Source organism: Amblyomma maculatum, chromosome 2, assembly GCF_055883805.1.
Source record: "Amblyomma maculatum isolate TAMU_Amacu chromosome 2, ASM5588380v1, whole genome shotgun sequence".
NCBI lineage: Eukaryota > Metazoa > Arthropoda > Arachnida > Ixodida > Ixodidae > Amblyomma > Amblyomma maculatum.
The window spans coordinates 85,910,676-85,934,872 of record NC_139345.1 but is presented as its reverse complement, the minus strand read 5'-3'; the positions used below and the strand labels follow the sequence as shown (position 1 = coordinate 85,934,872).

Genomic DNA, 24,197 nt, shown 5'->3' with positions numbered 1-24,197 from the left:
GCGGCCTTCATCGAAAGGCAAAAGGCAGTGCAAGTTAAAGATCTCCCGGTGCATGGTCAGTGCACGTTAATGCCCTCCACGACCGGCACCTCTTTCTCTCTCCTTTCACTCCTGCCTTACACCTTTCTCTTACGGTGTGGCTCATATGTTCGCCGAGAAGCGTTACATATACTCCGCCTTTTCTTTCCTCAAGAACCAACCAACCCATCAAACCTCATCCTTGAGTTATACTTTCCGTTTGCTCGGTGAATCGTCAACTGTATCGGAGAACTTAAACATGCATAAGCCAGAACAACGAAGTGTGCTCTATATCGAAGAGGTTTGTGCAGCGGAGTCAGAATTACGGGTAGCGAGGATCTAGTCAAAAGAATTGAGTCAACACACCAAGGCGCCCCCGAGAAACAATGCGACTGTTCACCTGACTATCCTCTCTTCTAAACCATGATCCATGCGCAGCGCTGTATGGGTTGCAGACTTACTCCTAGCCGACCAATATGAGAACAACAGCTGAGTTAGATATTCTGCATGGCCTCGTTGACTCGTAGTTGACTCGTAGTTGACTCGGAAATAGTCGATTATAAGTAGTATAGGATCGAAATTTAGCGCACACGTGCAACATGGGCAAGAAAGCGAACACGCAAAGGCGTTGAGGTGCCGGCTAGTTGGTGCCGGCTAGGCGCATGTGTGTGTCCCTTTCTTGCCCATGTCTATTGTGTGCGCAAAATTTACTATTATGAACAATCAACTCGTATAAAACACAAATATGCCCTAAGTACTAGTAGAGGGCTGCTTACGATAAGATTCAAAATACCCGCCTTACTCTCCCGACCGGATGTCGGCTCGCGCATTGCTGCGCGCATAAGGACCGCTTGCTTACTACAAGCGATAACCTTGAATTTTACGACGTACTCGATACAGCGACGCCCGTGCACATTACCTGCACGGCGATCCGCTTAACGCTGTACGACGAGCTAAAAAAGAAAAAAAGAAAAGAAAAACTATACGCACTGCACCCGAGAAAAAAAAGAAAAAGCAATATGTCCGCGAAGCAAGCGCAACTACAAGCATGTAAGCATGTATAAGCATATATTTCGAAGCACTTTTTTTTTAATTCCTCTGTACTGCACGTTGCTTCCGCAGTCTTTCGCAGAGCTGATGCCGAACAGCTTTTCATTTGCGCCATAGCAGAGTGAGGTACGTGCGTGGGAATGCGGTTACGACGGCGAATGAGGCTTCACATCATCCGTCATTTCTTAGGGTATTGACACTGTGTACAAGCCAAGCGCAATCAACCAAAGATACGCTTTATGATTGTTTTCAGGCCACAGAAATGGAAATGAACTGCGAAAAACCATTGCGTGTCACTGATTGAGTACTCATCCGAGAACCTCAAGGACGTCCGCCGAAAGGCCGACGCAAGCGTTTATAAATGCAGTGGGAAGAGGGGGAAGGGAGAGGAGACTCCATAACTCAGGGAATCGCGACCAAACAAAAAGAACAAAGCACATCCTGCAAATCCAGAGTGTCAACCCACATATCAGCCTGCCCAGCAACTCTCTTCCCTTCTTGTTCGATAACCGTTTGTTTTCGCGACATGCTGGAATTGAAGCCTTTCGCAACCTCACAGCACACGATTATTCAATGTCGTCACACTGCGTTGGTAATAAGTCTAATTTCGGTCGGTGCTGTCCAGATTTGTTCAGTTGCACCGATAGCGACCAAGTGACGCTTTTTCTTGCTGACGTGCGTATGCTCTGTGCTATGTCAGCGCACATTAAAGAAGACCCAGCGGTTGTAATCAACCCGTGCGCTTCCCTACGAGACCTTATTCTCTATTCATCCTCCCACTGCCTCCCTCATCATATCCCTCACTGCAGCCCTATTCAGGCATCCATTCAAAACTGAGACAACCTGCGACTCAGTGTACTAGATAAATGACACTGACACTAGAAAGAGCAGTGATGGCTGCGGAACAAATCAGATTTGGTTATATCTGATATCAAGAAGAGGACATTGATATGGGAAGGACATGTAATGCGAAGGGAACAATGGCAGAGTGGATCCCATGAGAAGGAAAGAGTGCAGGAAGCGCCTGAGAGTCAGGTGTGGCCGAGAAGATAAAAAGGTTTGTGAAGATATATTGGTCGAACTGGCGCAGAGACTGTTAATCTGCAACAAGTGGAAGAGCCCTCGCGTTGCGCTAAATGTAGATAGGCTGATGACGATAATAACGTCCTGGTACCGTTTGTTGTCGACTACGTCTTTCGTGCAAGTGTTGCCATCGCAGGTGTACCATGCACTCACACGCGCACGCACATGCAGGCACGCATGCATGAGCACTGTATTACACGAAAGCTTCGCCATTCCGGGACCTCTGGACACGAGCTTCGGGTCCCGAGTACAATAGCCTCGTTCAGGGGAGAGGAACGATCTTTCACGACTGGTCACGAAATGAACTTCCCTCCGTATGCCAGTCGTGCATGGCGCATATACTCAGTGCTGTCGTAACAAAGGGTCGCTGCCGTGATCAATAACGTGATTCGAAAACGTCTCACTTATAAAGCAGAAACGAGCTTGTTCGCCGTGACAGATTGGTCGTGAGGTTATCATCGCTAATTAGTGGACTGTGTATGCGCAAGGAGAAGGTAAGTAGAGAGCGGATGCATTACACCATGAGCGCCGTTTCGGTCGGTTGTTGATGTTGTAGAGGTTGCACAATATCAATATCCGCTTTCATAGCGCGCTGTTTCAGTGCTCCGCAGAGTGAGAGTATAGCCTGCGACTGCCGTAAGCGACTTGTTCACAAGCAGTGCCCAAAGAGTCCAGATGAAGGCCAGTTTTAGTGAAACTCATCACCAACTCTGCTATTCATTCCTTAGTAAAAATTTGTAAAGGCGCATTTCTCAGTGCCATCAAAAATGAAGGACTGCAACAAGTGCAACAAGTTCAAGTTGTGAACTTCGCGTCGCGAGCGTCCTCAGTACATTGCGTGGATAGTCAAATACTCTCCGTGGCCGCCGTTTTTGGTGGCACATAGTTTCTGTTCGTGTACTCGTCACCAACTCAGCGCCTAGCTCACTCCTCATTAATTCGTCTTCTGATGCCCATTATTTTGAGTTGAGTCATTGCATAATATTATGTTTCTTCTTTCTCGCGGGATTATATATCCCGAGCAATTTCGCGTACTGTCTGCGCAGGTCACGTGTGCTACCTTCATATTACTTTCGGTATTCCTGACTTCCAGAAATGCGCCTTCTCTTAGGAACGCGCCCTTTCTTTAGACCTCAATAAGCAGATCTTGCAGCTTCCTGTCTAACGCTGGAAGTCATAATACCCAACGTTATTGGCCACGCAAGTGGCGTAGTAGAATCGTCACTGACCCTTTTTCGCCTTCCCGGCTGTCAAGAATGAGACAGGTATTTTCCTCATTTCTTTTTTAATGACGTTGAAGATTACCATAACTGTTACCGCAAAGGTTATAAGCCTCTTCCTCTTCCTGCTCGTCCCGGTTTCCCCAGGGAGCGGCTGCGGCGTTCCTCGAATAGCGACAGTCCAGGCACGTCGTCCACACCGGCACTGTTGCCACGACAAAGCAACGAACCGAGGCGCACCGGCATGCAGCCTTCGGAGACAAAAGGCCGTCGCTTTCAATGTGTGCGTCCCCGTGCGAGCAGCACGCCTTCCGCTATACCAATTTGGCGTCCGCAGACAACACAGATCCGAGGCTCCGCTACCGCCCGCGAAGAATGCGCGGCTGGAGCCGTCCAGCCGTCGCGTTCACATATACGGCAAGAAGCGAACGCCACGTCGCAGCGACGAAAGTAAGGCAAGGTCCCCGAGTAAGCAGCCAGTCACTAATCAAATAGAACAAAAAAACAACGGAGTCAGCCGGCGCAGACAGTCCGTCCACGCATTCGGCCGACTACTTTACGGAACAGTGAGAAAAAAGAAAACCCTCATCGTCCCCAGCTTCCCACGCTCTGCATTCTTCCGCGCCGGCTCCGTTTTCTTACTCGCTCTATCTTTTCCTCTTTCTTCTTCCTTCGACAGTCGGCGCGCACTGCATTGACTGCCGCGCAGCGTGCACCGCAGCCACCTCACGTATACGCACTCCCGGCACATGCCGTGACGCGAAGCGCGGAGACAATTGTCCTTGCTGTCGACGAATTTGCGCAATCGGCGCTGTTCTGCCAGCGGCGCATTCCTCCGAATGCGTGGAAGGCTAACAAGCCGCTATCGCGCCTCATCTCAGATCGCGGGCGCGCGCACGCGCGCGCGCGTATATGGGATCCAAAGAGAGCGCGCATGAGCGAGCTGAAAGAACGCGCTCGCGCGTGCGCAAGCACGCCTGAGTATTGAGATAAGTGCAGCAGCGCAGTCAGATTGGTGCTCGAAAATCATCTGGGTCGGTCAGCACGCGCTATTTGCCACTCTATACCGCGCTAGCTGCGGTTTCGATGTCGCCGCCGGCCGCTTTCACCGTTTCTATATACACGCGGCGACGGAGAGAACCGGAGGAACGACGTACGGCTCATGGCTTGCCCCATTATGCATCAACCACGACTGCCTGCGGGTTGCGTGCAAAAGCGCGAGCAAGATTGTACAGGGGCGCTTTAGTTTGGAGCGAGCTACTTAGGCGTTGTCCGGTGGCTGCGCTAAAATACCGAAAATGAGAGAGAGAGAGAGAGAGAGAGAGAGAGAGAGAGAGAGAGAGAGAGAGAGAGAGAGAGAGAGAGAGAGAGAGAGAGCAGAAAAGTACAAGCCGAGAAACGTATCTGTTTCCACGCTGGAAAGTGGTTGGCTCCGCAGGCAAGTTTGCACACCTGATTACTGCGTTCCTACCACAGAAAGAAAAATAGATAATAAATCACTGGAAATATGCATTTTTACCCTTATTGTTTCTACGCTAGACGTTTCGCTTGTACTACCCTGCCTTACGCTGTATTGCGTGTATGCCGCGTTATGCCGTCCGAGTGCATGTGGGACGGGACTGCAGATGCGGAGCAAAAACTACAAATGCGGCGACATGTGAGCCGAACGAGAGAAATGCCGGCGATATTAGGCAAGGAATACGAAGGAAAGAAAGGATTCAGACAGGGAAGGAAGCCGATTTCTCATGTCGCCTATTGGAAAACTCGCTTAGTAATTGCTCTTGGTGGGCCGCATGCAGGAACCCGTAAGCGGAATCGCGCAATGACGCCGAGGACGGATAATTATGGCGGGTAATTGGGCTGCCCCGCAATCATTTCGCACCGCAGCCGATGTCGATAAGGTTTTTTGCAAGATGGAGGCCGCGCACTGGACGACAACGCCAACGAAGGAAAGGTGGAAAAATAAACCTGACACCTACCTTTCAGCACCTGCTGCTTATATCCTCAATATTGCTATATATGTGACGAATTACGTGCTCGGTAAGATGCTCACGACGTTAGGCGTGGCTTGTTTCGATCGATACCTCGAGCGGCGGGATGGGTCACTTCCGGGGCCACTCAAGTGATACCCGGAAGGTTCCGCAACGGGATCTTATTAACACGTTATATTTTTAACTTGTTTGTCTTGCCGTACATTTCCGACAAAGTGATTTAAAGTCATCTATCTGTACCCCTACACGTTTCCTGTTGCCTCGGTGCAGTGATCTGTTTCTAACACTGTGTTCATTGTTCAGGCCTCGAAAGAAAGGAGATAGGGATATCCATCTCATAATAATGCAGGACATGGTTAACCAAGGCCACGTTTTAGCTCGGGTTATTGCCGACATGTATAATCATTGCGAGTATGCATGGTGAAATGAAGTTTGCTCCACAGGCGTATACAAAAGACCGAGTATTTAACGCGGTTAGGTCAAATGAGAATTCCATAGGCTAGCGCTTCGGTTTCAGTTTCAAGGCCAAGCAGGCTTTAGACAAAGATCGGCTGAGTTTGTGAATAGGGATGTTAAGTGGTAATGCACTAAAATATGGCAAGACACATCGCGAGAGGGTGGCGGTTACCACGTGGAATTTTCGGCTGCCGCGATGGTGTACTCGTCTAGTGCAATGACCAGCGAAGCTGCTCTATCTATCTATTCTTTCTGCAGCGGGTTCGCAACCCACTGGAGGCCACATAATCTTCTGCTTTAGCTTCGTTTTTATTATTATTTTCATCTAGTGCTTACCAACTACCCCTCACCAGAGGCCGAGGCTCTCACAAACGTTGTCGCGAATGCGTATTGAAAGAAGGCGCAGACAGTCGCGCAGTCGTGAAACTTGCATGTCCCCGCTCTCTGACTACAAATGCATGTGAAAGACCAAACTCTACTCAACTGCGCAAGTAAAAGCATTCGAGGGGCTGGGAGGCTTTTCGGCGAGGTAGGAAGAATTGTTTTTTTTTTCTTTCTTTCTGCGGATTTTCTGCGAGTGTCCGTTCCCTGCAGGATATGATAGCACCATTAAACCCAAGCATTCTTTTTACTATATAAGCAATACTGGTGTCGTAGTGCGAAAATGGCCGGCGTCGGTCATCAGTCTGCAGCCTCGTCAGAGCTGCCCAGCAAAGCACCACCACCCTTGTTCCACCTGACCTCAACACCTCACCCCAACAACACTCCACCTTCCTCAAGGCATTTACCCAGGCACGCAGCAGAATGAAAAACCGATGGTGAAATGGAATGCAAAGATGCAGCGGGGAAAAAAACCTGCACTGCTGAAGCACCATTCGCCAACTCAACGTCACCCCCCTGCTTATAGGCAGCCCACCCAGCCAAAGCCCCAGTCTTCCTACCGCCACCGGCGCATCTGTCCAAAAGAGCCTCCCGCTATGCATCACTCATGCATCTATCAAACTTAATCCACCTTCACCCTCCAGAGAAATTGTTTGACTCGGCTTGGAGTAAAAACATTCATTGGAGTAAAAGAAATAAAAAAATACCGATAAGTCCAACTGCATTCGCCAAATTGTAGCATCAGATGTCTGATCATCCCGTAAATGCACTAGTGATGCTGCGTCGCCCGTCAGACTGCCTTTATCTCCAGGATGTCTTACAGCTACAGTGCGCGATTGATGAGAAACCTTGTAGTGCTTGTTCGTATATTTAAACCCTCTAGCAAGCTGCTTTAATTGCCGCTTTGTTGCGATGAATGCAAGATGAAACCAGAAACCAGCGAGTGGCTTCGAGACAAGCCATGCGCCGCGCGGAGCTCCAAGTGTTGCTGAGATCATATCTGACATTTTGACATCTTGTTTTATTTTCCCGTTTTTTTTTTATCAGCGCGCGTGAAAGTTGTGCACTCAGTATGCGCGCCTGAAATAGTGAACTTAGGTCCGGTTTTCATTTTCAACGACATACAATAGGGCAGCGCTCCTCACATATTAAATCCTACTTGAACACACAGTCCACTACAATGCACGCCAAATGTGACCGACTGCTATGTGCACGAAAAGATTCCTCGTCTCTTTTCCTATCGCCACCGGCACACGCTCTGAGTTGGAAGAAACAAATGATATATTTCTAGCTTAACCACTTGACATCTGCACCCGTCTCCGAGTCCTTCCTGCTTTCATACTGGATCACGCAAGATTCCAGTGTTTATGTTTCCGTGACTGACCTGGCGAGTCCGGAGCAACAAAGGTGTTTGCCGCTGAGTTCGAACACTGTCTCCTCGGCCTTCGAGACTGGGACGGAGCCTAGTCCTTTTCTGTTGCACTACACAATCATCTGTTCCCATCTCGGTCAAGACATGCGTCTCTTTACCTGTGCACGAACGCCCAAACGGCACCTGCTGCTGCGTCTGGGTATTCGGTCGCGTGCGCAGACCGTTAGTCCGCAGCCCATTGCTCTCGATAGCCACATTCGATGCGAGGCAGTCCTTGTCCCACTGATGCGACGATTCACGCTCGCCGCGCAACCTTCGTTAGCAAAATAGAAGTTTCGTGACCCGCTTAATAGAAAACGTGGAAGCCACCATGCGTCTGTATACACTCTCTCTCTCTAGCCCACGCCCTTTGAGGGCCGGCTTGCTCACAAACCGGAAACAAAGAGCGTCGTTTTTGCCAGCAGGAGTTCGTTATCTGTGCGACCGTGCGTTCTCAAAGTAAATTTTCGTTTTTAACCGGGAAAGCAAATCGTTTTTTCATATTACAGGAGGCTAGCGGGCCCTGACATACAAAAAAGAAATGCCCCAGAGCTGCATATAAAGAGTTCTTTAATAAAGGGCCCTTACCGACGAGAAGTTACACATTGTGAAGCAGGAGGGAGGGAGGGCAAAGCCAACGGTCCCGTTGCTGACTGCCACGATCGTTGGAAAAATTGCTCCAACAATATGCTGAAGAACACCATGGTGTTGTAACCCACTGAGACAAATGCAGCGTTGCTCTCCCAACGCCCCCCCCCCCCCCCTTCCCTTTTCCTCCTATCTCTATTGGTTTCCACTTGGCTTGTCTTTGTTCATCACCATCATCATCATCAGCCTGATTATACCCACTGCAGGGCGAAGGCCTCTCCCATATTTCTCCACTTAACCCGGTTCTGTGCTAGCTGCATCCACTTGACCCCTGCGAACTTCTTAATCTCATCCGCCCACCTAACTTTCTGCCGCCCCCTGCTACGCTTTCCTTCCCTTGGAATCCAGTTTGTTACCCTCAGCGACCATCGGTTATCCTCTCTTCGCCCTACATGTCCTGCCCATGTCCATTTCTTCTTCTTAATTTCCACTAGAATGTCGGTAACTTGAGTTATTTCTCTGACCCACTCTGCACGCTTTCTATCTCTTAATGTTACCCCTACCATTTTTCGTTCCATAGCCCTCTGGGTTGTCCTCAACTTAAGTAGAACTCTCTTGGTTAGCCTCCACGTTTCAGCCCCATAGGTGAGTACAGGCAAGATGCAACTGTTGTATACTTTCCTCTTGAGCGATACCGGTAAGCTGCTAGTCATAATCTGCGAGTGCTTGCCAAATGCGCACCATCCCAATCTTATTCTTCTTGTTATTTCCTTTTCATGGTCCAGATCTGCGGTTACTACCTGTCCTAAGTAGACATATTCGCCTACTACTTCCAGTATTTCGCTACCTAATGTAAACTGCTGTTCCTTCCCGAGGCTGTTGAACATTACCTTAGTCTTCTGCATATTGATTTTCAAGCCTACCTTTCTACCTTTCTTCTTGTCTTTGTTAGCTAAGGAAAAAAAAAAAAAAAAGGTTATTATAACGCCATTTTAGACGCTCCGAGTCAACTACTGACGAAGGTTGAAAAATGTTTTTTTTTTCTTTTTTTTTTCTTTTTGCAGTCAGGAACATCGTGAAGTCATTTAAAAAAAGAGTTCCAAGGACATCATAACCTCAAGGAAAAAAAATCCAAGTTCCTGAATTTTTTTATTGTCTTGTATGAAATCTCTCACTGCCTAGCGAATGCAACACAACTTAGCCTTTTCGGTTTGTTGCGACATCTTTGAATATTGTATTGATGGCCATATTGCATATTCCTCTCCCTTCCTAATCAACTGCGTTACCGATGCCTAGAGGTCCAGGAAAGCCGACTTGCGTCGCCTCGGTCAGCGACCTTGTCGTGAACTTCGTGGCAGCCTGCTTAGAAAAACGTGTGTCCTCCGCCCTTGCAACGGTGACGGTAAAATGAGCGTTGAACGGTAACTGTTGCCAGGCGAGTGTGTCGTGGCAGTTGATTCTCTCGGAGAAGGCTTTCAGTGACCCAGCTGCTTAGCGTAAGGAGGTGGAAGGTCACAGCGTGATGGGAGGAAGCTTGAAACAAATGGGCAGGAGACTCGCTCTGGGTGCTCAAGGTATCAAAGCGCTGCTGCATCTTGGAGTTGTTAACGAGCGCTGCGCTGCCGTATAGATTTCTCGTAAGCTCTGAATACGCTGGCGTGCCGAGCTCGAAGACATCTGCACCCACTATATATATATATATATATATATATATATATATATATATAGTGGGTTGAACGTGTGCACTAGACCATGCGTGATCCGCCTGTCTTTCCCCTCACCGTTTTTCTCCTCTCCATTCTGCCCCCACGGTAAGGTTCAACTGTGCGCCCAGAGTGAGCTGCTTGATGTGCTTTTCATTTCCTCATACCCTTACCAAGATTAAAGTTGTAATGAACACATAAAGGAGAGATAAATCCGATTAGCAGGGGGAGAGGGGTTGGAGAGGAGGAGGAGGCAGTGGGGAGAACGGCATGGTAATGAAAGACTGACTTCTAAAAAAGTTTCCACATTTTAATGTGGAGACTATAACTGCGTTATGCATGTGGCTCCCCGCCGGGGTGGTGCAGTAGTAAGACGACCGATTACTGTGCCGGAGCACCCTGGTTCGATCCCGACCGCGGCGGCTGCGTTTCGATGGAGCCGAAACGAAGAGGCCTCCGTGTGCTGTACGATGTCAGCGCACGCTAAAGATCCTCAGGTGGTCGAAATAACTCCCTCCACTACGGCTCCTCTTTCTCTCTATCCACTTTCACTCCCACCCTCCTCTCTTCCCTAGCGTAGTTTTTTGGGCTTGTTGGTACATGATTCCAATACACTATAGCGCAGCAAAAGACGAGGACACAAGAGCGCTCGTGGTGTTCGTCTCTCGCTCTTGTGTCCTCGTCTTTTGCTGCGCTATAGTGTATTGGACTCCCTTCCCTTACGGCGCGGTTCAGGTATCCACAGAAACAAGTGTGACAGATATTGCGCCTTTCCCTTCCTGTGAACCAATTATATTTAAAGTGGCTACGGCGCAGTACAAAATTTGCACGATTGTTCCCCTGACTGAAAAATGTAACCGGTCAGGGCAACACGAAAATCGACTCGTGCAGTTGCCAAACCAGCCGTCGAAATATCATGGCACCCCAGTTATTGTCGTGAAGGATAATTACGACATCGGCCAAGAAAATAACTGCCGAGGAAACCTAGAGCAGACAAATGACACGACCCAGCTTTTAACGTGTAACTAAGCTTTGGCATATATTACGAACCAGTCCAATTAATGCAGTCCGCGAAATAAGAAGCAACGTAAACCGGAAGGCCGGTGCTCGAAAAGTTGTTGCGAGCTAAAGTAAAACAAAAATTACCCCGTTACAAAGGGCCTATCACCGAGCACCTGCAGGGAGGTCTCCTCTTAACTCCTCCGAGCTCATTTGCGCTGTGGCTAATGAAATAACTCGCTGGAGCGATGAAGCCTCCTCCGCCCCACGGCCCACGGCCTCGTGATGCTAACTACACATGCTACGTCATCCGTCCTCTCCCCTTATATTTCTCTCTCCTCACGCAAAAGCTGTAGAAGCCTGCAGTGAGCACAAAAACACCCACTTCCCGAAGATAAAAGAATGACCACCCCTTGTGCGAAGAACTGCCGAAGCACGACGCGCTCCCGTAACGAAGCCTCACGCACGCTGACCACCAATTATCGGCGCCGACGCACTTCTCCCGTCCGCCTGTCAGGTTTAATGAAGATAAAGAGCAGCTAGCCGGCGTGGGCGAAGTTCTCGGGCTCCTCCTGTTTCCGGGTTACGGGGACAAAACACCACACGTGGTAGCACTACAACGCGCATACCTCCTGCCCCAGAATGTGCTCCACAGTATGCTAAAGCATTAAGCAATACCTTGAGCGTGTAGTATACCCATTGCAATAGCGCCGGCGAACAACAGCGCTTTGCCTGTTTCGCCCGTTTCTGTTAGTCGCTAGCGCGAAACGCTGCAAGGGCGGCTCTCCTTTTATCTGCCTGATTGAAGACTGTCCTTACGATTGCAATCAGGACACACACGAGCACATACGCTCCTGTCCGTTCTATTTCGCGTTCTTCTCGGCCGATTATATGCCACGCCCTTAAGCGAGGTTTCCTCGTTTCCGTGCCGAACCGTCTGGCCGCCATTACACGGCTAGGAAGACGTGAGAAAACTACGACCAGCAGAGAGAGAAAGAGAGAGTTTGTGACAGGCGTACTGTGCCTCGACGTTGTTCCTTCACGAACAACGAATGCCAAGCTAAAACCTTATTTACGCATGTTCGTGCGGGCCAAGCCTCTTTAAAACGCTACAAGTTGCGCGGGGTTCGCTGCAGACAGCACTGCGGACAATTCCTTGGCGTGAAGGCAATAATAAAAGTCATATCAATAGCGGACGAAGGCCACGACGTTGCGTGGAAGCGAAGCCAGCTTTTACCCTTAGTTGGGCTACGATCTCGTGCAATGCGGTGTAAGTGTAATGAATAAGAGCCAATATGAGCGGCGGCGCACTGCTTTTATCCTTGAAAGCGGATAATGGCGCGATTTCGCGGAGCCGGTGAAAAGCCTTCCGTGCATGCTTCATTCATCGAGGGTCGCGCCAACTTCCTATTTCGTCGGTCTAATGTTATACCGTGCTCCATTTGGAAAACCCTCTAACATCACACCTTTCCTCCCCTTACCCTCACCTCTTTTTGTCTCAGCTCCATTCGCGTCTTTGTCCCCAAGCACGCGGCCGCGCGAGCCGAAAAAAGATGTTTCCTTTTCGGGTTGCGCAAAGTATTCCGCCACGCAGGGTTAGACCGTGTTAAGAAGCAAAAGATTGGCGAGAAAGGGGGGGGGGGGGGGGGGGGGGGGGGGGATGAGGTGCCGAGCACCCCCGCCCCCGCATCAGACTATTCGCGAAGAGGGGTGTTGGTCGGCTTCAGCTTTCTGACATCGCTGGAGGTAGCGGACAATGGGCGCTCGGACCGATCATTGACGGGCGAAAGCGATCTCGTGGCGGCACTCCCTCGCGCGTGCCTACACCGCATACGCCTCACGGAGGTGGAGCGCTAGTGCCTGGTCGCCGCACAGAGAGTACGGAACTCTAGTTGCCTCTTTTGGCAGCCAGGCAAGTGCGCTCGCCTACCGCGTTTCCAGGACACAGCAACGGTGGTGGCTGTTGTGGCAGTGGTAGAGGCAGCAACCACGTGCTGCTTGTTATACACATATACGAGTCTGTGAGAGACCTTGGCGTTCGCCTCGGGTGTCTGCAGTCCACAGCCGCCGTCCTTCGGAGGTCGTCGATGGCGAGCCGTGATCAACTTCCGCGCAGCGCGATAGAGGAAAGGGGACCACTGCTTCTCCTGTTGCCGTTGCAGGCGTTGCCGCCGCTTCGGCTGCCCGCTGAGCAGCTGCTTTAATTGCTCGCCTCTTGCGTTCTGAGGCGCGCGCGGTCTCTGGAACGCGCCCCGTTGCTGCTGTTCTGGCGACGAGGGAGAGAGAGAGAGAACGCGAGGATAACGGGAAAACTCTTGTAGCGGTCGGCGCAAACAAGCGATCAGCGATGTTGAAAAGCTACATCGACATACAAAAGACACTCGATGTTAAAGCAAGAACAGGAGTAATTAGCGTTTATGGCAGATCACTTTCCTATGTGGTGGACACTTTTCCAGAATAAAGAAATCGAGCTACGTCTGGAATATTTCCTGCACAGTGGTAACATAGTCTCTCCAGCGTTAATATATATAACACGACCCTGGCTTGATTGCGCTAATCTTATTTCCTCTCAGCCGCGATGTTCGACAGGGTCGAACACTGTGCAAATTCAAGGACAGCAGGTACGGTGACGTCACTACCGCACTGCACAAGCAAAGCTGTGAACCTTTGTCCACACTTCCATCAGAGGCGTAACAACGTTGGCGAAAGGCATGCATTGGCAATGAAACAGCCGACATGACGGGTGTTGAATGCACATATCCTGCTCCGGCTCGTGATTAGTTACCATGCGATAAAGAACCTTGCGCAAGAATGCAAAGCGGCGATAAAAAGTAGCTTGACCGCACAGAGAGAGTGTTGTACTCCGTGCGTACTGCTTTTCAAGTGACTAAAGCAACTGCTGGCAACGGCACAGCTTCATCAAAAATTCAAACCCTATCGCGGCGTCGCACCTTATTCTGGCATCTGAAGAAAGCATGCAAATAACTTCACTGCGGGTTCCCGTTGTAAGAGGTGGATGCAATTAAGCTTGTTGTCGAGCGAGTGTTGTAGGCTTCCGGGGCGGGTTTGTTTGATAAAAGAAAAAAAAAAGTAGTAACGAAGCCCTAGTGTGGTTGATCTCTGCGCCGAGGGCTTAGCTGTCTGGCGTGGAAAGCTCAAAATGACTCAATAGTGTCATCCAGTGAGATATATAGTACAAATAAAGGCGCCAAAGAAGGAGGCCTTGGTAGACATGTTAAAACGGCTACGCAGTTATATCGTACGAGCATTTGTGACGGGTAGGTAGAAATCAACAGATAATGAAATGATGCAAAAGAAATAGCTATTTGACAGTACACATTTTCTTTGAAAACATGGTCTGCACATCGATCCAGTGCAGCATCTTCCTTGTCTTTGTGAGCGTGTCTTTCTTCTGCGTAACGTTGTCTATCCTGCAGCTGCGTTTATCATCATGTGTCACGTAAAGTTCCAGTCAAAAATTTTAGCTAGATGCAGCAGCACGAAAAAAAACAACAACAACAAAACAATTACGGTAGGGCGTTGCAAAACACGTCAGTAAAAATGTACCGAAGTCAAGCAAGGTTTTATGCATGAATGCTCGTCACTAGTGAGTGTTTTATGCTTAAATGGTTAAATAGTACGAAAAATATCCAAACACAAAGTCAAGTTGGACGCTATCCACCCTTCTTCTTTTTGCATCTTCTTTTTGCATCTTCTTTTTGCATGCATTCTTTTTGCATCGTTCTTCTGCCATGACTGTTTTTATAATGTTTAACGCCTTTTTCTACCATGAAGTAGTACACAGCCAACCAATACGAGCGTGAAGTTTGGTTAGGAGTTCCATGCTTAGAAATTCGTCGCAGGGTTTCGGTGGTTGGGGCGCTCGACTACTGAGCCAGGGCACCCGGGTTCGATCCCGGCAGCAGCAGGCGCGTTTAGATAGAGGAGAAATACAAAGCGACTGTGAGCTGTGAGATGTAAGAGCACGTTAAAGAACCCCAAGAAGTCATCGAAATTATCCGCGCGCAACCCACAATGGCAGCGTTCTTCACAGCCAGAGTAGCTTTGGGACGTTAAGCATCGTACGCCATAATGCCGTGCATAAAGAAGACTCGAGAAGAGATTCGATCAGGCAAAACGGAAGAGAAAATTGAGACGACAAGCCTTATCCTTAAGTGGTTAACTCAATTTCAAGAAATTGCGAAACGGCCCACTGATGGGCGCCAGGGCTGGTATGTGATACGTCTGCGCCCGCCCCGTGTAGCCTTTCAAGAGAAGAAATTCTCGAAAACAGCGCACGATCTCTCGGAGGTGTTAGCAAGTAGATTCCGCCTCACCTCCGAGCCTTTTCATTCCTTTCAGCTTCTCTTTCTTGGGCCGCGTATCTCACATACTAATAGGGTGGCCTGCTCTCGGAAACTTTTTACAAGGGCACAGAGATGACACGGTTTGGCCTGTGCGATCCTTATGTTGCCAGATCAACTGCCCCTGTTCCTTTAGCCCTCACCAACGAATGTATGTTCAGATTAGAGCAAACTGCGGGACCATTGTGTCGTGAACCGAATCATTGGACACGGCGTGATGCTCAAAAGTAAATCAATGTTCATGAACTCGCGGGGTCGCAAAGTGCTGCCCCCTGTCCTATTTCATCGTGTGACATAGATTAGAGCTAAAAACTGGAAAATCGAACTGATTTTTTTTTCCACACCGATTCTAGATATTTAGACGGAGATGCACGTATTGCCCCAGAATACCCTAAGCAAAGTTCCACCTAAAATGAAAAAAAAAAAAAGCATCCGCTTTTGATACAGACCTTTAGGATATGTGGGACAGTGTTCCAGATAAATATGCAGGGTCGTTTCAAATATTTCAAAGTATGACACACGTGAAACATGGCTCCTCAGACCTGTATCTGAAATACCGTTCTGCCTATACTCTGAAGGATGTCATGTGGAAGCGCGTCCCACATACATAATAATAAGATCTGGCAGTGTCGGCAAAGTAAAACCACACATACAATGCGGAGCAAAAGCGCACAAAGGAGACTTTAGCCTTCGAAAGAAACCAGAATAGCTGTGCAGGTACTTCACGCGGCAAGCAGACTAATTGGCCAGCTTGTAAGACACGCCATCTCTTTCCTCATCGATCCAATTTCACGAACACGTCGAATCCATTTCACTCTCCACTATACGATGCCTGTCTTTTTGATCGTCGCGAGATTCCGCCCTCTACGGAGCAATGCACTTGTATGCGTTTAGCTTACTCCCTGCCCCAGAAAAAGTCGACGACGTACTAAACGAGACACGCGAGCGCATCAAAGGCGTTCCAGATACCGCTCACGCGACGAGCCCGGCTTTTCCATGCATCTTGAAGGTAGGCACGCCGCCGCTTCCGTATAGTGAATGCGTAGACTGCCGCACTCTGTTTAACTATTATCCTCTCCTTTCTCTATCTCCACTGCGCTTGATTTTTTCTTTCTGCCGCAGGCCGGGCAGAGACGCAGGGACGCCCGATTTGAACGCCGCCGTCACACATGTCTGGCCGCGTCGGCTATCCGGATCACACGGGTGAAAGCTTATGCGTCGCGCTGTTTTCCATAATGGTTACCGCTTTTCTCTGTTCTTGCTTCAGGTAGTGCGTTTAGAAAGATTCAGGGCACTGCTTTGCGTATTCGAAGCGTCAAAATCTGGAGGAACGAAAGCGAAATTCGTTCCCACCAGCTCAGGTTTGGCCGATGGAAGGTGTTTACGCCGAAAAAGCACCAGCGAACAACAAGAATAATTCGCGCGTCCTAGCTGTCCTTACGTGGCCGACGCACTTGTCGCGAACTTCGCGAAAAACATGCTCTTTCTTTACTTTGCGTTGATTTCATTCTGTATGCGCACCAACGTTTCGCTTTTCAGCTACATTAAACGCGCCGTAATGAGCTGCCGAGGAGATTAGGACCGCCTGATACGACGTGTAAGAGAGAAAACGCGATGGGAGGAGGGAACAGGAGCACTCCCCAAGCAAGTTCGCGTAAATCGGAAAGCGCCAGGAGAAAGTGATCTCATTGCTTTTTGTTTTTTAATTATTCAAAGCACGAAAAGAGGGCAGGCAGGAAACACGCGACGTGAAGGAAGGTAGGAAATAAAAATCAAAGAGAATTCGGTCATTAAGGCTCGGAAGCTGAGTTTGTGGGCCACTTTTCGGAGCAGAAATCGTCTCGTGTCGTGTGAATGAAGGTGGGAGAACCCGGAGTGGTTTGAAAAGTGCGGCACACTTTAATCATTACCCCGCCCGCATGCCTTTCATCATTTCGAGAACATGACGTCATATTAGGAGCTGAGAGGCACGCGTTTCGAGTGAGATATTTAAACGACTCGATGCCACACGTATTGATCCGTACTCTGCCAAGTAGTTATCATCTCGTAGCCAACCACAGTCACGCAGCGGGGACTCAGTTGTTGGGGCGCTCGACTACTGAGCCGGGGGAGGTGGCCGCTGAGGCCGCAGTTAGGTGAAAACAAAAAAACTCAAGGCAACCATTTACTGTGTGATGTCAGTGCACATTAAAGAACTCCCTCATAGACTGAATTTGGGGCGTTAAACACGAGATAGATAGATGGGTTTATTGATAGGAAAGGCAGAAAGGCCGGAATGATTAAAATCTGGCGTGCTACTCTCCACTGGGGAAGGGGAGAAGAAAGAGGATCATGATGGGCGACGAGGTGGGAGAAGGCATATGAAAATATATACAGGCCCTGCAACTTGCGTTACAAGCGCGAGTGAAGTCCGGATCGCACAAGAACGGCAAAAATCTCGCATGCCTGGAAACCATTCTCCTTGTCCTGCCAATTGCACCCAGCAACAACTCCTCCGACAGAGGCATGTTGTTCAAACGCTCCAGGAAATGGCTAGCACTTTTAGTTCATGCTAACACCATAAAACCATAACACGATAAAACCATACAGTCAACAGCAATTTTTCTCCCTTTAAACTCATGTCTGCTTGGTAAAATTACTGGTAAATATAAATCAAATATAATATTAATGTTTCTGATATGCCAACACCATTAAATCTCCGATCGCATAATTTTTCATGGTTCTCTGTTGAAACTTGAAAGACGGCTGTACGCCTGTACAAGAAATGCAGTCCTCATCGCTAATGACGAAGACCGCATTTAGTAGCACAATGAACGCATTTTTCTCCAGAACAAACTAATAAATATTGTATGGGTGCGTCTATTATGTGAGGTAAAATATTCATTGAAATATTGAAATGGAATATGGGACAAAAGTTAGCCAGCGGTTTAGCACACCTAAGCGGGCAATACTGTAATGTGGCACCACTTTCCCTGGTTTTGCACTGCTTTGCTCTGCTGAGTGACGACCTTACGACCTGATGTGTCCCACTGTCGCCGTCGTCTTGCGCCCTGCTATTCTCGTCGTCTAGCCCAGTGATACTGTGAGTCAGACAATGCGGACGACCCCGGTTTCGAATACATAATAACTCGGGAAAACATACACAGCCTGTTCGCATAGGTATACCCGCTCTATGACACAAGTTGCTCCAAACAATCAATGAACCATGAAAATCAGGTGTACGCGGTATACCCGCTCTATGACGCAGGTTTTTCCAAACAAACTATCAATGGATCATGTAAATCAGGCGTTCGCAGAACAAACTAGTTCTTCAAACTCCAATGTCGTCCTCTCCGTGCGCCACCTGGAGTCCGGCCATGTGTCAAAATACAGCATCATATTCAAATGAGTACTACCGATTCTTGTCTTTAGTGCAACTTTGTCAGAGTAGATGAAGACGGCGAAGCCAAAGACATCCAAAGTGTAGCCCGAAAGATTGTCACCAAACCCTGAAAAATCCCCCGCTGTGGGTATGTGCCATATTTTGGGTGGCAAAAAAAGGGGTGGTAGTTTATCAGGCGAAAAAACTGGCTACCGGAATGACGCAGTATAGCTATCCCATCCTATATACATCTCTCTTTAAGAAAATTGCCGACAAAAGTTTTGACTGAGACGTTATTCCCTGTACCAAGCCTTCCAGTGAAGCGAGTATTAAATCGGTTGAAATAAACTGCGCAGGTCTATCATACCCGTCAACACGTGGTCTCGTGCTAAAAGGAGTTTTTGCTGTGGCCAGTGGACTGATGCTTGTGTCAGAAGCCATGGACTATATCTATCATTTCTTTGTGTCTTGCCGTGATATCTTATTTTTTTACCAGATATTCTTTCTTCCACTGGCTCTAAAATAACCATTGAGATCATGCCCTATTTTAAATTTGTGCTTATAGAATAGATTGTTCTAAGGCTTGATGTGATCCTTTTGGGCTCATGGCACAGCATAGTCTACTGAAGAGCCGCATGATACACCGCCACGCGGAGTCGCCACGTTCATCGAAATCTCTGTTCAGAGAGCAGTACGTATTGGTGCGGGAGTACATATATGCTGCACAAGATCGACCTCCTTTCTAGCTGCCTTTGCTCGATGCATGCATAACCGGAATTTTGATTTGCGGACAAAGTAATTGCAGAATTCTGGCGTATGCATGATGCGCTTTCGAAATGCGGCGCCTGGTATTTAATGTCATCAGGAGCAGACTGCGTGTCAAAAGGGAATGGAGCGTTCATTAAGCGAGTATAAACGATACAGCTTGCATTGTAGTCAAAGGCATTTGGTATCAGATGCTACGTGCAATAAATGCCAGTCTATACCGGGCGAGAAAAACTCCCTTTGACAAGCTCAAGTGTTAGGAGTAAGTTTGTGACGAAAAAAGAAAAAAAAAAAGAAAGAAACGTTCACATTCATAAGTGTATGTCACGGGCCGTGTGGTTTTACAACTAATTTACAACAAGTTTTACATGCAAGAACAATATAGACGTTCCACGCAACTTGGAAAAATTAAATTATTATTAATCATAAGCAATTGGTGAATTCCCCATTTACGAATATCGTGCTGATCTAAAGAGTTGTCTAGGCAGATAAGAAGCACTTGAATACATGGCGGAGTATTTCTAGGAGAGATTACTCTGAAATGCTCGTTTCCTGTGAGCGTCAGCTAAAGTGGACTAATTACGAAAAAAAAAACACGATTCTTTGCAGTTAAAAGCACAGGCAGCATTGTTCGATGCTTGAGTTAAAAAACATGCGGAGAGTACTTAAGACTGCTTGCGTGCCGCGAAGCCGAAAGCATGAATATGTCTCATCATCAGTTTATATGTCGTCGGTTGGAGCTAGTCTATAACTTGACTGACCTCTGTATGACATGTGCAACGAATAATCGAATGACAATACCGTAAAGCTGAACGACAAACGGTGGCGTCCCAATATTTTAAGTCGAGGAAATGCGTAGCTTTAAACATACATATGCCGCTGGTTGAAATCCCTGTCACGAGCTAGCCTGTAACTAGACAAAGAGACGTATTACGCTATGTGCAACGCGATATATCGTGCAACGTTACTCAGAACGCTGTACAACGAACGGTTGCGTCTCAAGGTTGATAAGAACGCGTGCTGTATGACAAATGGGGCCTTCACAGTTGGAAGTATGCTACATATAGCATCGGTTCAAACCCCTGTCGCAAACTTGCCTCCAACTTCACTAGGCGATGGATGCTAAATGGAAAGCGAAATGGTGTGACGTCATCCTGAACAATGCACGAAGAACGGTTGCGTCACAACTTTGGTACGAAATCACGTGATATTTGATTCAATTCCTGCTCACGACACTCACGCATCTAGTAAGACTTTAATGGCCAGTAACGACGCCCGCAGGTTGGGTGCGAACACACGTCAGCCCGTTTTTAAAGTTCAGGCATCCAATGATCGGCGTCATGTTCGTGTGGTTCCAAATGTACTAAGCTTACTTAAAATTGCGACAAAAACACGGCACTGCCTGCAGGCAGCTCTAAAGGGCTATAGCCGTTTATCTGACTTCTACCGATAGTCGTGAGCAAGACCTCGCGAACCTATATAATAGTTGCATTCTGCACATACAGTAGTTTCAGCGTTTCGCAATAAACCCCAAACTACGAACACACACTGTGTCAAAGCGACTTTAAGGGATTTTGTTATTATTAAAATTGCATTCGTTTAAATTTAAACTTTTCTTTTGTGGAACACAGCGGCAAAATGGGAGTGGAAATTATTCAAAACGCAGGAGGGCTTAATTTAACAATACTTTATACTTGTGCCAACACAAAGTAAACCCATAGTGCACGAACCTGCCTTAGCCATCACGTAGACTTATTGCCCTTCTATTATTATTCGCTGACCAGGAATTCACTCTTTCCTTGGCAGCTGCTGCTCTGTGATTGCAGTCCCGAACAGACAAAATTTATACACGTGTCCTTTCTCTATACAATTGCGCAAACAGGTATGCAACCAGCCTTTCAATCTAACAATGCTTCGGTGAATATTCGGCAGGAATTTGTTAATAAACGAATTCCATTCTGATCATTCTAGCAATATTCAGTACTGCATGGTTTTGAGGACTGACAATATAACAAGAACATTTTCAATGTTTAGAACTAGCTGCCAGCTTGGCATCCTTAATACTTCGAAAGATAAGAACTGGTTCGAACGAAACACTACAACCCATTTTAAAGCAAACAGGTCACAAGCAAACACTTCTCACAAAATGTCCCAGTCGTTGCTGGCCGAAACTAAGTCATGGGTCACTGTCAACAAACAATACACCTAGAAATACTGTCTACACGTATCAAAGGGAGGGGGCTCGTATATAACTTCTCAGCATCCAAGATTGCGCAGTTGATTAAAACAGATATTCTGTATTGATGGAAACGAATCGGAAGCTAGCAGAAAGGTACATGGTCCTTGTATGTGTAGCGTATGCAGCACACGCCTGATGCAGGACACTAAATTCGGTAAAGTATTTCGTTTAGTTACTTTCATCACGGGAAATTCACATCATCCAGTGCACATTCACTACATTTTATGGGTCTTGAGGTTAACTTCTTTGCAAAGGGGAGAACTATCTGGCAGTAACCTCCTTAACTAGGTGGACACCAAAAGCATGCCGTCGGGAAAAGGACGAAAAAGAGGAAGAAAGCAGAGAGAAAGAGCGAAGAGGAAAGAACAGAAAGTACTGCCTTGAGTAAGGCCGTTCGTGCTTCTGGGGCTGTTAACGCGACGGATGACGCCACCTTCGATGTAGTAATTAAAACCCTGATGGAAAATTTTTGTGTCGCCTGCTTGAATGGACTTAGTGATTTACGCTTAGTTTATGGCTTGAGATGCCTTGTCCCATACAACACATAGAAGCAGTCAAGCCGTTGGCGAACAGCTCCCCATATCCACTCTAGGTTTGTGCATCGCGCTTGCATTTGCGCACACTGGTTTATCGCACAGACGACAGGTCATGATAACCACGCTTGTTTAAAATCGAGCCATATAACAAATTTTGATAGAGGTGTTGGGGAACGTCACGGTGGATACAGAAGGTCTTCTAGTTGTTGTATGAACATTACCATTAACTCGCGATTTCTCTGTAGCTGAAAATTAAAACGACGAGGCTCCTCGGTCTTGATCGGTGATGTCTGTAGTATGCCGGCCATATATGGGATGTGCGGGAGGGTTGATTTGGTTTTTTTTTTTATGGGATTTAACGTTCCAAAGCGACTCATGCTAAGAAAGAAGTCGTAGTGGAGGGCTCCGGAAATTTAGACCTCCTGGTATTCTCTAACGTGCAGGAGGGTTGCTTTGTTTTCACAGTTGTCTTTCATAAGGTGATTCAAGCACAGTTAAACATGCATATAGGAGCCGTACAGCATCGTGTGTCGAGGCAGCAATGACCCTGTATAACTGTAACCTCTCGGAACAGTCAATGGTGACAAGGCCGTCGTGTAAGGCATTGCGTAGCTCCATTACGTTCCCTGCAATTGTCACACGGCACACAATGCTCACAAAGCAGCAGCAGGATCATAGCGATTACTGAGCTGAATGTTTCTGGTACGTGGTATATTGCTGAAAAAGAATACCTGTGCTGTATGAACAAGTGACTGTCGGCAGATTTACTGTTGAACACTTAACCTATACCGGTATGTTTTTGCCGACAATATTACGAATCCGTTTATGGTGCCCCACACTAAATGCGCTACTTTTGACAGCGACTTATGGGTACGTAGACAGCCAGTTTAAAGTGGCAGGTGAGCCATTTTAGTCCGAGCAGCATTATAAACAACAGCATTTTTCACCGTTTCCTGTTCAGGTGTATTTGATATGACCTCTAAACATTATTTCTTCCCGTTGGCAACAAGCGAATGGAATTGCCTGCCCTCATCTGTTACTAACGCTAATTCATTTTCAAGTTTTTGTTCCAAACTACAGGCCACGGTGTGAGCTGATATTATTCGGTTACAAATTTTGCTTCCTTTTTTTTCGTTCACTTGTTTAACGCAGTCGACAGCCTGTTATCCCATTGTTTCGTTTTTGAACCTGTATGCGTTCTTTATATTTGTGAGCTGTTTGCGCGATTTTGATAACACATTTTCAGTTTTTTGTGCTTTAAGAATTGCCTAATACTGCATTTTTGTAGAGCTGCTTTAATTCTTGTCATCATCATTTTGTCGATATTATGAATGTAATGCCCACCTGCTATGGTCTCAACTAGAGACTGGCGGTACTGCAAATAAAATAAATAAATAAATAAATAACTTTCCAGTCCATGCTAGAATGATACAGGTTTCTAGTAGATCAGGCTGTCTATTATCTGAGCAAGTTATCATTGCTGTGCGCCTGTTCTGTGGACTGCGAAAATATTAGAGTTCCACTCCTAGTATACGGCATGCGTGTTTCCTTAGTAAGTATTAATTAGCATTTTTTGAGGTGTTCAGGCTAGGTTCAGGGATGATGTTTGTTGTCTCTCTAATACTGCTCCTCAATGCCCTGCCTCCTGGAACAAAGTACAGCTAACAGGACCATTCACATGCTTGGAAAGTTCTTGAAAAGCTTGCTTGTAACGGTTCGTCATTGCTGGAATTGAACATCATCAAAACTGGCACCGAATCACAGAATCCTTCGTGTGCGTAAGTTGTGATGCTTACGCCTGCTCTCCGGTTCTCGCCCGTGATGGCATACGAGTGTTAAGTACTTATTTTCATAAAAACACCGCCGCGGTGGTGGAGTGATTAGGGCGCTCGACTTCTGTACCCAAGGATGCGAGATTGCACCCTGGCGCAGGCAGCCGCTTTTCGATTGAGGCGAAAAGCAAGGCGTCCGTGTGTTGTGCGATGTCAGTGCACGTTAAAGAACCTTAGGTGGTTGAAATTTTCGGAGCCCT

At 47.5% G+C, this 24,197-nt stretch overlaps 1 protein-coding gene across 2 annotated transcripts in view; it reads right to left on the bottom strand.

Annotated features, from left to right (window-relative positions):
• The window catches only part of LOC146199202 (uncharacterized), a 220,516-nt gene that overhangs the window by 57,509 nt on the left and 138,810 nt on the right, over window positions 1-24,197 (bottom strand). The window lies entirely within an intron of this gene.